This window comes from Nothobranchius furzeri, chromosome 5, assembly GCF_043380555.1.
Source record: "Nothobranchius furzeri strain GRZ-AD chromosome 5, NfurGRZ-RIMD1, whole genome shotgun sequence".
Taxonomy (NCBI): Eukaryota; Metazoa; Chordata; class Actinopteri; order Cyprinodontiformes; family Nothobranchiidae; genus Nothobranchius; species Nothobranchius furzeri.
Genome location: NC_091745.1, coordinates 32,315,499 through 32,329,847, shown reverse-complemented (window position 1 = coordinate 32,329,847; position 14,349 = coordinate 32,315,499). Strand labels below are relative to the sequence as shown.

At 40.3% G+C, this 14,349-nt stretch overlaps 1 long non-coding RNA gene across 1 annotated transcript; it reads right to left on the bottom strand.

Moving 5' to 3' along the window:
• Positions 1 to 1,963: 1,963 nt before the first annotated feature.
• Positions 1,964 to 3,863, bottom strand: LOC139070012 (uncharacterized). Its single transcript, XR_011520679.1, has 3 exons — positions 3,586 to 3,863; positions 2,274 to 2,336; positions 1,964 to 2,201 (listed from the first exon to the last, which is right to left on the bottom strand). It is a non-coding gene; the product is annotated as an uncharacterized lncRNA (long non-coding RNA).
• Between the last annotated feature and the right edge of the window lie 10,486 nt (positions 3,864 to 14,349).

The window sequence follows — 14,349 nt, the reverse complement described above, 5'->3', positions numbered from 1 at the left end:
AAGATATCAAAAGCTAGTTGTTACTAGTAAAAATTATATTTAAAGGCACAGTTCGCAGGATGACGCCGTCAGGGTGAGGAGATTTTTAAATTCAAACGGCTGTTGCTCACTCCCCCGCCCTTCCTGAAAGAGCCGAAAGCCACACCTCCCAATGTGCACGCGCAGGAAAAGCAACACCAGAGCATTGCTTCTTGTAATAGAGCTGAGCTAGTGTTAGCAATGGAGTTATCTGAAGTAAGAAAGTTGTATTTAACCAGCACATTAAACACTTACTGTTTACAAAAGGCATTTTATAAAGAATATCTATAAATATATTTATATTTTAAAATACCAGTAACAGTTGGCAATCTATAGTGTAAATAAAATGAATCCTATCAAATTGTTAGCATTTTATTACAAGTAACTAGCTCATTTTTAATTGCTTTGCCATTCAAGATGGGATGAATATATCAAAGCATATAAATAATTTATGTGGAAATCATGAATAAACACTGCATTCTGTGTAGTCCTCCTATAATCATGGTTGTTTTCATAGGGTTTCTGTTTATTGTTGGTTTAGCCCAAATTTTGACTAGATGTAAACCTGATCTGTGTCAAAATTGATTAATATGCAAGAGTACTTTTTATATTAGTATAATTTTTTTTATTCTAATACAATTTAGAGTTCAGTGATTGAGGAATCCTCTGAGGAAGAGTTTGAACCTCCTATTGCATCCTCAAGATGTGGTGCAAAAAGGAGATGCCCACCATCGTCTCAAAGCCGCGGTGCATCCAGAGGCCGAAGAAGTGTGAGACACTCAGCTGTGGACCTTGGAGATGAAGATCTCTCTCGAGTTCGGAATCTTTGTTCCGAGCAAATAGACTTTGAACGTGTAAGCATAACTGTTGCTGTAGCATCTCTTTCCACTTTTGTAGCAACACATACAGAACCTGAACCCTCAGCAGGCTATTGACGTCCTTACCATGGTGCTGGACAGAGACCCTGGTGTTCTCTTTGATGTACTTGCCCTCTCTGGTCCACCTGCCACAACACCTCCAACACCCAATCAACCTTCATGGTGTGTATGCTCCCACTGCAGAGATATGCCAACTGATTTGGAAAAGAAATGCTGCCAACAGCCTCCCCAGACATGTATTTCAACTGTACCACACATGGAGGAGTTTATTCTGCAAAATTCCCTGACCCCAATGGTAACTACACTGGTTTTATTCCAAGACAATTGTAAATAAATGTGTATATTTGATATTTTACATAAGTTTGTTTTTTATATATTTTTGTTTGATGCTCTAATAAAGTGTTCTAAAGCACAACTCTGTGTTGCATTTGTAAAAATACCATACATTTTAAAACTCCTGCACAACAACAAAAAATTATGTCTACCTCCAACATTTTACATAAATTTTAAAATTATTAGTCCTTATTTCCCCAAAATATATCTTTATTTTCAAAAAAAAAAAAAACAGGAAACAAAAATAAAGAAGTTTTTGGGTTTTCTCTTGCCTCCCCCAACACCTATGTCTGTGGCAAAGTTTTACCTGTAAATAAAAAATAAACTCAATTAGCAATGGACTATTGTGTGGAAGATGTAAGGCAGATAATGTTTTATTTTACCATCACCGCAAGTCCGTAGGTGTTGTAGAAGTTCCTCTGTTGATGGTGCAGGAACTCCGGACAGCAAACCATAACGCCTTGGATCCTCAGGCATTAGCTTGTAGCGTCGAGGAAGACCTTTCTTGCTTGTCAAACGTTGCTTGTCAGTTGCTTCTAGGATATTACAGTCATGAACTGTATCCTCTATGTTAATTTCTTGCAGAGTCTCAAGTTGTAATGTTTTTTGTAATGCTGCTCCAGTCCTGTGAACAAAAGCTTTTTATTAACTATGCGCTATTGCAGTTTTATAGAATGTTAAACAAAAGGAATTACCTTATGTGTATATAAGGTGTGTAGTCCTCATCACCGCTGTCATCAGTACCGCTGTCCATCTCGATGGTTTCATCCTCCTCTGAAGACGAATCAACTTCTGGTTCTCTGTTTGGTGACCATGTGTCATCTGATGACTCTATCCTGAATATACACAATATAAAGTTTTTAGTATGGAAAATTAGACACATTTTATTAACATCTGAATACTTACACAGAGTTTTGAATATTGTTGAACTCTTCCTCGTCAATGTTTGCTTCAATTCCCACACAAGATAACCTAAAAAAGTAATTATTGTTTTCTTTTCCTGACAAACGTGACAGCCAAATACAGATACAACCTCGTACTTACATTTGTGAAGATCCTTCTTTTTTAGTTTCACCTTGTTCCATCACCTCCTCCAAATTATCATCCCTATGAAAATAAAATACAAGCACAAGAAAATGATTAGAATCAATACATATTTTGTCATTTTGAAGGTAATAGACCTCGTCTATTGGCCGTCATCATCACCCTCTCCTTATTTTTCTCACTCTACTTATTACGCATTTCTCTGTATCCACTGAATTCCTTCTTTACAAATAATTTCCTGTCTCTCTCTTTACATTTTAAAAACACAATTGTGTTATTTTTTTCTCATAAACTTTGAAATAAAAAGATAATTTTTTAAAATATGTTTAATTTTGTTGTTGTGAAGTGCCTCAAGAGTTTTATCTTGAGAGGCGCTATATAAAATGTAGTTTTACTATTTATTTCTATACGTTTTTTATAGTCATTCATTATCCCATTTCTAGAATTTTTCCAAAATAATCCACCACTAACTTAAAACAGAGGCAAAATTATAATATTCCTGGTAGGTTTTTACGCAGCTATTTACCTTTCAGATGACTCTCCATGAATGCTAGACAGAGCTGGCACTGGTGTTGGAGAAATACACAGTTGGCGCTTCAATGGTGTAGATGTTGATGCTTCATATTTGGACTGATGACTGTTAAAAACAAAAGCCCAAAAATTAGTGATCACAAGCTAAACAAGTCTCCCCAGCCTTCACAGATTTTTGCACAAGCTGATTATCATTACTTTTATTTTAATATGGAGTTTTCACGTAGGTAAGACCACAAACTCAGACGGTAATCTGTACACGTGGCCCACCCAGGTTAGCACAATAAGTCTTTCAGTGCTAATGGAAACGTAAGGTTTTGGATACGTTCCTGATCAATCACACCTAATTCTAACTGCTGAATCATCTCCTCAGACTTCTACAAGTGCTACATGAGCTGCTGATTACTCATTTAAATCAAACACGCAGCTCAGGAAAGTGTAAACACCTAATTAAGCTTTCAAGATGCTAACTGAACCCCGCTAACGGGGAAGTTATAAACAAGAGCTTAAAACAATATACTGATGTGGCCTATAGTTAAACGCCACACTAAGCATTAGCTCACATATAAAAAAAAACCTAAAATCCCCTTTCGTTACTCAAACTTCTTCCAAATATAGCATAAATAGTTCGACTAGCATCGATTCATGTCGACTTAGCATTCAAGCTAATGCTACATTAGCCAATAGGACACCAAGCATACAAAGTTTGTTTGCTCTATTACTTCTTTCAGTGAAAGAAAGATTATAAGTAAATTTATCCAAAAAACAATAAATAACTTACCTGTCTAAAAGATACTTTGCCAACTCTTCATCCGTTTTCAGGCCGTGTAGATCACGAAAATCTCTCCATCGTGTGTAAAACAATCTCCAATGTAAATTCTACTCGACTGTCTTAAACATCTTACAGCCACTTTTGAAGAAGGGCTTTTAAACTTTTTAAATGTTTTTTGAGATGTGGAAAGCAGTCGAGGAATCGGTAATTTGGGGTTTTGTTGCTCCATGTTTCTGCAGTAAGCCGAGTGAGGCGCGTGACACTGTTGTGCACGCTGAGACCTGCTCGTGCTCGATGATTGAATGCTGCCCCCTGGTGGAAGCGCAGCGCTATTGGTCAACGCGTTAGGCTTGCAGAAATATTGGCTGAGCTCTACAGGGCAGGGGAGGGACTTAGGAGAAAATTGAAATATTAAAGATTATTTACTTTTTTTAATAAAATTGGGTCAGATGGTCAAAATCAAACATTTTTAAAGTTATTCTATATTTAAATGTTGCAGACTGTGCCTTTAAGGAACAAGTGATCTGGTGACGATTATGACTTGATTTGACCCCGTTAGGAATGTGCTATCATCATGAAACACAGGAATCATTTACAACTCAATCGATTCTACTTTTCTGTGACGTTTCAGCCTGATTGAACCTTTTCTCTGAGAAATGGACCCAGAATGATGTGAAATTGTGCTTCGTGCAACATAATTCTGGGTGCCATTTGAAAACCATAAGTGCTAATGACTCCATTCCTTTTTGGTGTAATAGGGGCTGTTGATTGGAGTACCCTAAAACAAACCTGACCTCTCTAGGACATTCAGAAGCCAAGTTAAAGGTCCCCAAAGGTGTGTTTGGAACCCCGCCTTTAAGGAACAAGTGATCCGGTGACCTTTATGACCTGATTTGACCCCCTTAGGAATGTGCGATCATCATGAAACACGGGAATCATTTACAACTCAATAGATTCTACTTTTCTGTGACATTTGAGCCTGATTGAAGCTTTTTTTCTGAGAAATGGACCCGGAATGATGTGAAATTGTGCTTTGTGCGACATAATTCTGGGTGCCATTTAAAAACCATAAGTGCTAATGACTCCATTCCTTTTCGTGGTGGTAGGGGCTGTTAATTGGAGTATTTTAAACACACATCTGACCTCTCTGAGACATTCAGAAGCCAAGTTATAAGCCCCCAAAGGTGTGTTTGGAACCCCAACTTTAAGGAACAAGTGACCCGGTGACCTTTATGACCTGATTTGACCCCCTTAGGAATGTGCTATCATCATGAAAACCAGGAATCATTTACAACTCAATAGATTCTACTTTTCTGAGACGTTTCAGCCTGATTGAAGCTTTTTTCTGAGAAATGGACCTGGAATGATGTGAAATTGTGCTTTGTGCGACATAATTCTGGGTGCCATTTAAAAACAATAAGTGCTAATGACTCCATTCCTTTTTAGTGTTATAGGGGCTGTTTATTGGAGTACCATAAAACAAACCTGACCTCTCTAGGACATTCAGAAGCTAAGTTATAAGCCCCCAAATGTGTATTTGGAACCCCGTCTTTAAGGAACAAGTGATCTGGTGACCTTTATGACCTAACTTGACCCTCTTAGGAATGTGCTATCATCATGAAACACAGTAATCATTTACAACTCAATAGATTCTACTTTTCTGTGATGTTTCAGCCTGATTGAAGCTTTTTTCTGAGAAATGGACCCGGAAAGGTGTGAAATTGTGCTTTGTGCGACATAATTCTGGGTGCCATTTAAAAACTATAAGTGCTAATGACTCCATTCCTTTTTGTGCTTGTAGGGGCTGTTGATTGGAGTACACTAAAACAAACCTGATCTCTCTAGGATATTCAGAAGCCAAGTTATAAGCCCACAAATGTGTAACTGGACAACTTCTTTAAATGGACACCAGGCCCGGTGACCTTTGGGACATGGTTTGACCCCCTATAGGAATGTGCGATCATCATGAAACGTTCAGATCACTTACAACTCAATTGATTCTACCTTCTTGTAACGTTTCAGCCTGATTGGACCTTGTTTTCACACAAATGAACCCAGAATGATGTGAAATTGTGCTTCGTGCAACATATTTCTGGGTGCCATTTAAAAACCATAAGTGCTAATGACTCCATTCCTTTTTGAGGTAATAGGGGCTGTTAATTGGAGTACTCTAAAACAAACCTGACCTCTCTAGGACATTCAGAAGCCAAGTTATAAGCCCACAAATGTGTAAATGGACTACTTCTTTAAAGTGACACCAGGCCCGGTGACCTTTGGGACATGGTTTGACCCCCTATAGGAATATGCGATCATCATGAAACGTTCAGATAACTTACAACTCAATAGATTCTACCTTCTTGTAACGTTTCAGCCTGATTGGACCTTGTTTTCACACAAATGGACCCAGAATGATGTGAAATTGTGCTTCGTGCAACATAATTCTGGGTGCCATTTAAAAACCATAAGTGCTAATGACTCCATTCCTTTTTGGGGTAATGGGGGCTGTTAATTGGAGTCCTCTAAAACAAACCTGACCTCTCTAGGATATTCAGAAGCCAAGTTAAAGCCCACAAAGGTGTAACTGGACTACTTCTTTAAAGTGACAAAAGGCCCGGTGACCTTTGGGACATGGTTTGACCCCCTATAGGAATGTACGATCATCATGAAACGTTCAGATCACTTACAACTCAATTGATTCTACCTTCTTGTAACGTTTCAGCCTGATTGGACCTTGTTTTCACACAAATGGACCCAGAATGATGTGAAATTGTGCTTCGTGCAACATAATTCTGGGTGCCATTTACAAACCATAAGTGCTAATGACTCCATTCCTTTTTGTGGTTGTAGGGGCTGTTGATTGGAGTACACTAAACCAAACCTGACCTCTCTAGGACATTCAGAAGCCAAGTTATAAGCCCACAAAGGTGTAACTGGACTACTTCTTTAAAGTGACACAAGGCCCGGTGACCTTTGGGACATGGTTTGACCCCCTTAGGAAAGTGATATCATCATGAAACGTTCAGATCACTTACAACTCAATAGATTCTACCTTCCTGTAACGTTTCAGCCTGATTGGACCTTGTTTTCACACAAATGGACCCAGAATGATGTGAAATTGTGCTTCGTGCAACATAATTCTGGGTGCCAATTAAAAACCATAAGTGCTAATGACTCCATTCCTTTTTGGGGTAATGGGGGCTGTTAATTGGAGTACTCTAAAAGAAACCTGACCTCTCTAGGATATTCAGAAGCCAAGTTATAAGCCCACAAAGGTGTAAATGGACTACTTCTTTAAAGTGACACCAGGCCCGGTGACCTTTGGGACATGGTTTGACCCCCTATAGGAATGTGCGATCATCATGAAACGTTCAGATCACTTACAACTCAATAGATTCTACCTTCTTGTAACGTTTCAGCCTGATTGGACCTTGCTTTCACACAAATGGACCCAGAATGATGTGAAATTGTGCTTCGTGCAACATAATTCTGGGTGCCATGTACAAACCATAAGTGCTAATGACTCCATTCCTTTTTGTGGTTGTAGGGGCTGTTGATTGGAGTACACTAAAACAAACCTGATCTCTCTAGGACATTCAGAAGCCAAGTTATAAGCCCACAAAGGTGTAACTGGACTACTTCTTTAAATTGACACCAGATCCGGTGACCTTTGGGACATGGTTTGACCCCCTTAGGAAAGTGCTATCATCATGAAACGTTCAGATCACTTACAACTCAATAGATTCTACCTCCCTGTAACGTTTCAGCCTGATTGGACCTTGTTTTCACACAAATGGACCCAGAATGATGTGAAATTGTGCGTCGTGCAACATAATTCTGGGTGCCATTTACAAACCATAAGTGCTAATGACTCCATTCCTTTTTGAGGTAATAGGGGCTGTTAATTGGAGTACTCTAAAACAAACCTGACCTCTCTAGGACATTCAGAAGCCAAGTTATAAGCCCACAAATTTGTAAATGGACTACTTCTTTAAAGTGACACCAGGCCCGGTGACCTTTGGGACATGGTTTGACCCCCTATAGGAATGTGCGATCATCATGAAACGTTCAGATCACTTACAACTCAATATATTCTACCTTCTTGTAACGTTTCAGCCTGATTGGACCTTGTTTTCACACAAATGGACCCAGAATGATGTGAAATTGTGCTTCGTGCAACATAATTCTGGGTGCCATTTACAAACCATAAGTGCTAATGACTCCATTCCTTTTTGTGGTTGTAGGGGCTGTTGATTGGAGTACACTAAAACAAACCTGACCTCTCTAGGACATTCATAAGCCAAGTTATAAGCCCACAAAGGTGTAACTGGACTACTTCTTTAAAGTGACACCAGGCCCGGTGACCTTTGGGACATGGTTTTACCCCATATAGGAATGTGCGATCATCATGAAACATTCAGATCACTTACAACTCAATATATTCTACCTTCTTGTAACGTTTCAGCCTGATTGGACCTTGTTTTCACACAAATGGACCCAGAATGATGTGAAATTGTGCTTTGTGCAACATAATTCTGGGTGCCATTTACAAACCATAAGTGCTAATGACTCCTTTCCTTTTTGTGGTTGTAGGGGCTGTTGATTGGAGTACACTAAAACAACCCTGACCTCTCTAGGTCATTCAGAAGCCAAGTTATGAGCCCACAAAGGTGTAACTGGACTACTTCTTTAAAGTGACACCAGGCCCGGTGACCTTTGGGACATGGTTTGACCCCCTATAGGAATATGGGATCATCATGAAACGTTCAGATCACTTACAACTCAATAGATTCTAACTTCTTGTAACGTTTCAGCCTGATTGGACCTTGTTTTCACACAAATGGACCCAGAATGATGTGAAATTGTGCTTTGTGCAACATAATTCTGGGTGCCATTTACAAACCATAAGTGCTAATGACTCCATTCCTTTTTGTGGTTGTAGGGGCTGTTGATTGGAGTACACTAAAACAAACCTGACCTCTCTAGGACATTCAGAAGCCAAATTATAAGCCCACAAAGGTGTAACTGGACTACTTCTTTAAAGTGACACCAGGCCCGGTGACCTTTGGGACATGGTTTGACCCCCTATAGGAATGTGCGATCATCATGAAACATTCAGATCACTTACAGCTCAATTGATTCTACCTTCTTGTAACGTTTCAGCCTGATTGGACCTTGTTTTCACACAAATTGACGCAGAATGATGTGAAATTGTGCTTCGTGCAACATAATTCTGGGTGCCATTTCCATACCAAAGGGGCTAATGACTCCATTCCTTTTTGTGGTTGTAGGGGCTGTTGATTGGAGTACACTAAAACAAACCTGACCTCTCTAGGACATTCAGAAGCCAAGTTATAAGCCCACAAAGGTGTCACTGGACTACTTCTTTAAATTGACACCAGATCCGGTGACCTTTGGGACATGGTTTGACCCCCTTAGGAAAGTGCTATCATCATGAAACGTTCAGATCACTTACAACTCAATAGATTCTACCTTCCTGTAACGTTTCAGCCTGATTGTACCTTGTTTTCACACAAATGAACCCGGAATGATGTGAAATTGTGCTTCGTGCAACATAATTCTGGGTGCCATTTAAAAACCATAAGTGCTAATGACTCCATTCCTTTTTGGGGTAATGGGGGCTCTTAATTGGAGTACTCTAAAACAAACCTGACCTCTCTAGGATATTCAGAAGCCAAGTTATAAGCCCACAAAGGTGTAACTGGACTACTTCTTTAAAGTGACACCAGGCCCGGTGACCTTTGGGACATGGTGTGACCCCCTATAGGAATGTGCGATCATCATGAAACGTTCAGATCACTTACAACTCAACTGATTCTACCTTCTTGTAACGTTTCAGCCTGATTGGACCTTGTTTTCACACAAATGGACCCAGAATGATGTGAAATTGTGCTTCGTGCAACATAATTCTGGGTGCCATTTCCAAACCATAAGTGCTAATGACTCCATTCCTTTTTGTGGTTGTAGGGGCTGTTGATTGGAGTACACTAAAACAAACCTGACCTCTCTAGGACATTCAGAAGCCAAGTTATAAGTCCACATATGTGTAACTGGACTACTTCTTCAAAGTGACACCAGGCCCGGTGACCTTTGGGACATGGTTTGACCCCCTATAGGAATATGCGATCATCATGAAACGTTCAGATAACTTACAACTCAATAGATTCTACCTTCTTGTAACGTTTCAGCCTGATTGGACCTTGTTTTCACACAAATGGACCCAGAATGATGTGAAATTGTGCTTCGTGCAACATAATTCTGGGTGCCATTTAAAAACCATAAGTGCTAATGACTCCATTCCTTTTTGGGGTAATGGGGGCTGTTAATTGGAGTCCTCTAAAACAAACCTGACCTCTCTAGGATATTCAGAAGCCAAGTTAAAGCCCACAAAGGTGTAACTGGACTACTTCTTTAAAGTGACAAAAGGCCCGGTGACCTTTGGGACATGGTTTGACCCCCTATAGGAATGTACGATCATCATGAAACGTTCAGATCACTTACAACTCAATTGATTCTACCTTCTTGTAACGTTTCAGCCTGATTGGACCTTGTTTTCACACAAATGGACCCAGAATGATGTGAAATTGTGCTTCGTGCAACATAATTCTGGGTGCCATTTACAAACCATAAGTGCTAATGACTCCATTCCTTTTTGTGGTTGTAGGGGCTGTTGATTGGAGTACACTAAAACAAACCTGACCTCTCTAGGACATTCAGAAGCCAAGTTATAAGCCCACAAAGGTGTAACTGGACTACTTCTTTAAAGTGACACAAGGCCCGGTGACCTTTGGGACATGGTTTGACCCCCTTAGGAAAGTGATATCATCATGAAACGTTCAGATCACTTACAACTCAATAGATTCTACCTTCCTGTAACGTTTCAGCCTGATTGGACCTTGTTTTCACACAAATGGACCCAGAATGATGTGAAATTGTGCTTCGTGCAACATAATTCTGGGTGCCAATTAAAAACCATAAGTGCTAATGACTCCATTCCTTTTTGGGGTAATGGGGGCTGTTAATTGGAGTACTCTAAAAGAAACCTGACCTCTCTAGGATATTCAGAAGCCAAGTTATAAGCCCACAAAGGTGTAAATGGACTACTTCTTTAAAGTGACACCAGGCCCGGTGACCTTTGGGACATGGTTTGACCCCCTATAGGAATATGCGATCATCATGAAACATTCAGATCACTTACAACTCAATAGATTCTACCTTCTTGTAACGTTTCAGCCTGATTGGACCTTGCTTTCACACAAATGGACCCAGAATGATGTGAAATTGTGCTTCGTGCAACATAATTCTGGGTGCCATTTACAAACCATAAGTGCTAATGACTCCATTCCTTTTTGTGGTTGTAGGGGCTGTTGATTGGAGTACACTAAAACAAACCTGATCTCTCTAGGACATTCAGAAGCCAAGTTATAAGCCCACAAAGGTGTAACTGGACTACTTCTTTAAATTGACACCAGATCCGGTGACCTTTGGGACATGGTTTGACCCCGTTAGGAAAGTGCTATCATCATGAAACGTTCAGATCACTTACAACTCAATAGATTCTACCTCCCTGTAACGTTTCAGCCTGATTGGACCTTGTTTTCACACAAATGGACCCAGAATGATGTGAAATTGTGCGTCGTGCAACATAATTCTGGGTGCCATTTACAAACCATAAGTGCTAATGACTCCATTCCTTTTTGTGGTTGTAGGGGCTGTTGATTGGAGTACACTAAAACAAACCTGACATCTCTAGGACATTCAGAAGCCAAGTTATAAGCCCACAAAGGTGTAACTGGACTACTTCTTTAAAGTGACACCAGGCCCGGTGACCTTTGGGACATGGTTTGACCCCCTATAGGAATGTGCGATCATCATGAAACATTCAGATCACTTACAACTCAATAGATTCTACCTTCTTGTAACGTTTCAGCCTGATTGGACCTTGTTTTCACACAAATGGACCCAGAATGATGTGAAATTGTGCTTCGTGCAACATAATTCTGGGTGACATTTAAAAACCATAAGTGCTAATGACTCCATTCCTTTTTGTGGTTGTAGGGGCTGTTGATTGGAGTACACTAAAACAAACCTGACCTCTCTAGGACATTCAGAAGCCAAGTTATAAGCCCACAAAGGTGTAACTGGACTACTTCTTTAAAGTGACACCGGGCCCGGTGACCTTTGGGACATGGTTTGACCCCTTATAGGAATGTGCGATCATCATGAAACGTTCAGATCACTTACAACTCAATCGATTCTACCTTCTTGTAACGTTTCAGCCTGATTGGACCTTGTTTTCACACAAATGGACCCAGAATGATGTGAAATTGTGCTTCGTGCAACATAATTCTGGGTGCCATTTACAAAACATAAGTGCTAATGACTCCATTTCTTTTTGTGGTTGTAGGGGCTGTTGATTGGAGTACACTAAAACAAACCTGACCTCTCTAGGACATTCAGAAGCCAAGTTATAAGCCCACAAAGGTGTAACTGGACTACTTCTTTAAATTGACACCAGATCCGGTGACCTTTGGGACATGGTTTGACCCCCTTAGGAAAGTGCTATCATCATGAAACGTTCAGATCACTTACAACTCAATAGATTCTACCTCCCTGTAACGTTTCAGCCTGATTGGACCTTGTTTTCACACAAATGGACCCAGAATGATGTGAAATTGTGCGTCGTGCAACATAATTCTGGGTGCCATTTACAAACCATAAGTGCTAATGACTCCATTCCTTTTTGTGGTTGTAGGGGCTGTTGATTGGAGTACACTAAAACAAACCTGACCTCTCTAGGACATTCAGAAGCCAAGTTATAAGCCCACAAAGGTGTAACTGGACTACTTCTTTAAAGTGACACCAGGCCCGGTGACCTTTGGGACATGGTTTGACCCCCTATAGGAATGTGCGATCATCATGAAACATTCAGATCACTTACAACTCAATAGATTCTACCTTCTTGTAACGTTTCAGCCTGATTGGACCTTGTTTTCACACAAATGGACCCAGAATGATGTGAAATTGTGCTTCGTGCAACATAATTCTGGGTGACATTTAAAAACCATAAGTGCTAATGACTCCATTCCTTTTTGTGGTTGTAGGGGCTGTTGATTGGAGTACACTAAAACAAACCTGACCTCTCTAGGACATTCAGAAGCCAAGTTATAAGCCCACAAAGGTGTAACTGGACTACTTCTTTAAAGTGACACCGGGCCCGGTGACCTTTGGGACATGGTTTGACCCCTTATAGGAATGTGCGATCATCATGAAACGTTCAGATCACTTACAACTCAATAGATTCTACCTTCTTGTAACGTTTCAGCCTGATTGGACCTTGTTTTCACACAAATGGACCCAGAATGATGTGAAATTGTGCTTCGTGCAACATAATTCTGGGTGCCATTTACAAAACATAAGTGCTAATGACTCCATTTCTTTTTGTGGTTGTAGGGGCTGTTGATTGGAGTACACTAAAACAAACCTGACCTCTCTAGGACATTCAGAAGCCAAGTTATAAGCCCACAAAGGTGTAACTGGACTACTTCTTTAAAGTGACACCAGGCCCGGTGACCTTTGGGACATGGTTTGACCCCCTATAGGAATGTGCGATCATCATGAAACGTTCAGATCTCTTACAACTCAATAGATTCTACCTTCTTGTAACGTTTCAGCCTGATTGGACCTTGTTTTCACACAAATGGACCCAGAATGATGTGAAATTGTGCTTCGTGCAACATAATTCTGGGTGCCATTTAAAAACCATAAGTGCTAATGACTCCATTTCTTTTTGTGGTTGTAGGGGCTGTTGATTGGAGTACACTAAAACAAACCTGATCTCTCTAGGACATTCAGAAGCCAAGTTATAAGCCCACAAATGTGTAACTGGACTACTTCTTTAAATTGACACCAGATCCGGCGACCTTTGGGACATGGTTTGACCCCCTTAGGAAAGTGCTATCATCATGAAACGTTCAGATCACTTACAACTCAAAAGATTCTAACTTCCTGTAATGTTTCAGCCTGATTGGACCTTGTTTTCACACAAATGAACCCAGAATGATGTGAAATTGTGCTTCGTGCAACATAATTCTGGGTGCCATTTAAAAACCATAAGTGCTAATGACTCCATTCCTTTTTGGGATAATGGGGGCTGTTAATTGGAGTACTCTAAAAGAAACCTGACCTCTCTAGGATATTCAGAAGCCAAGTTATAAGCCCACAAAGGTGTAAATGGACTACTTCTTTAAAGTGACACCAGGCCCGGTGACCTTTGGGACATGGTTTGACCCCTTATAGGAATGTGCGATCATCATGAAACGTTCAGATCACTTACAACTCAATCGATTCTACCTTCTTGTAACGTTTCAGCCTGATTGGACCTTGTTTTCACACAAATGGACCCAGAATGATGTGAAATTGTGCTTCGTGCAACATAATTCTGGGTGCCATTTACAAAACATAAGTGCTAATGACTCCATTTCTTTTTGTGGTTGTAGGGGCTGTTGATTGGAGTACACTAAAACAAACCTGACCTCTCTAGGACATTCAGAAGCCAAGTTATAAGCCCACAAAGGTGTAACTGGACTACTTCTTTAAATTGACACCAGATCCGGTGACCTTTGGGACATGGTTTGACCCCCTTAGGAAAGTGCTATCATCATGAAACGTTCAGATCACTTACAACTCAATAGATTCTACCTCCCTGTAACGTTTCAACCTGATTGGACCTTGTTTTCACACAAATGGACCCAG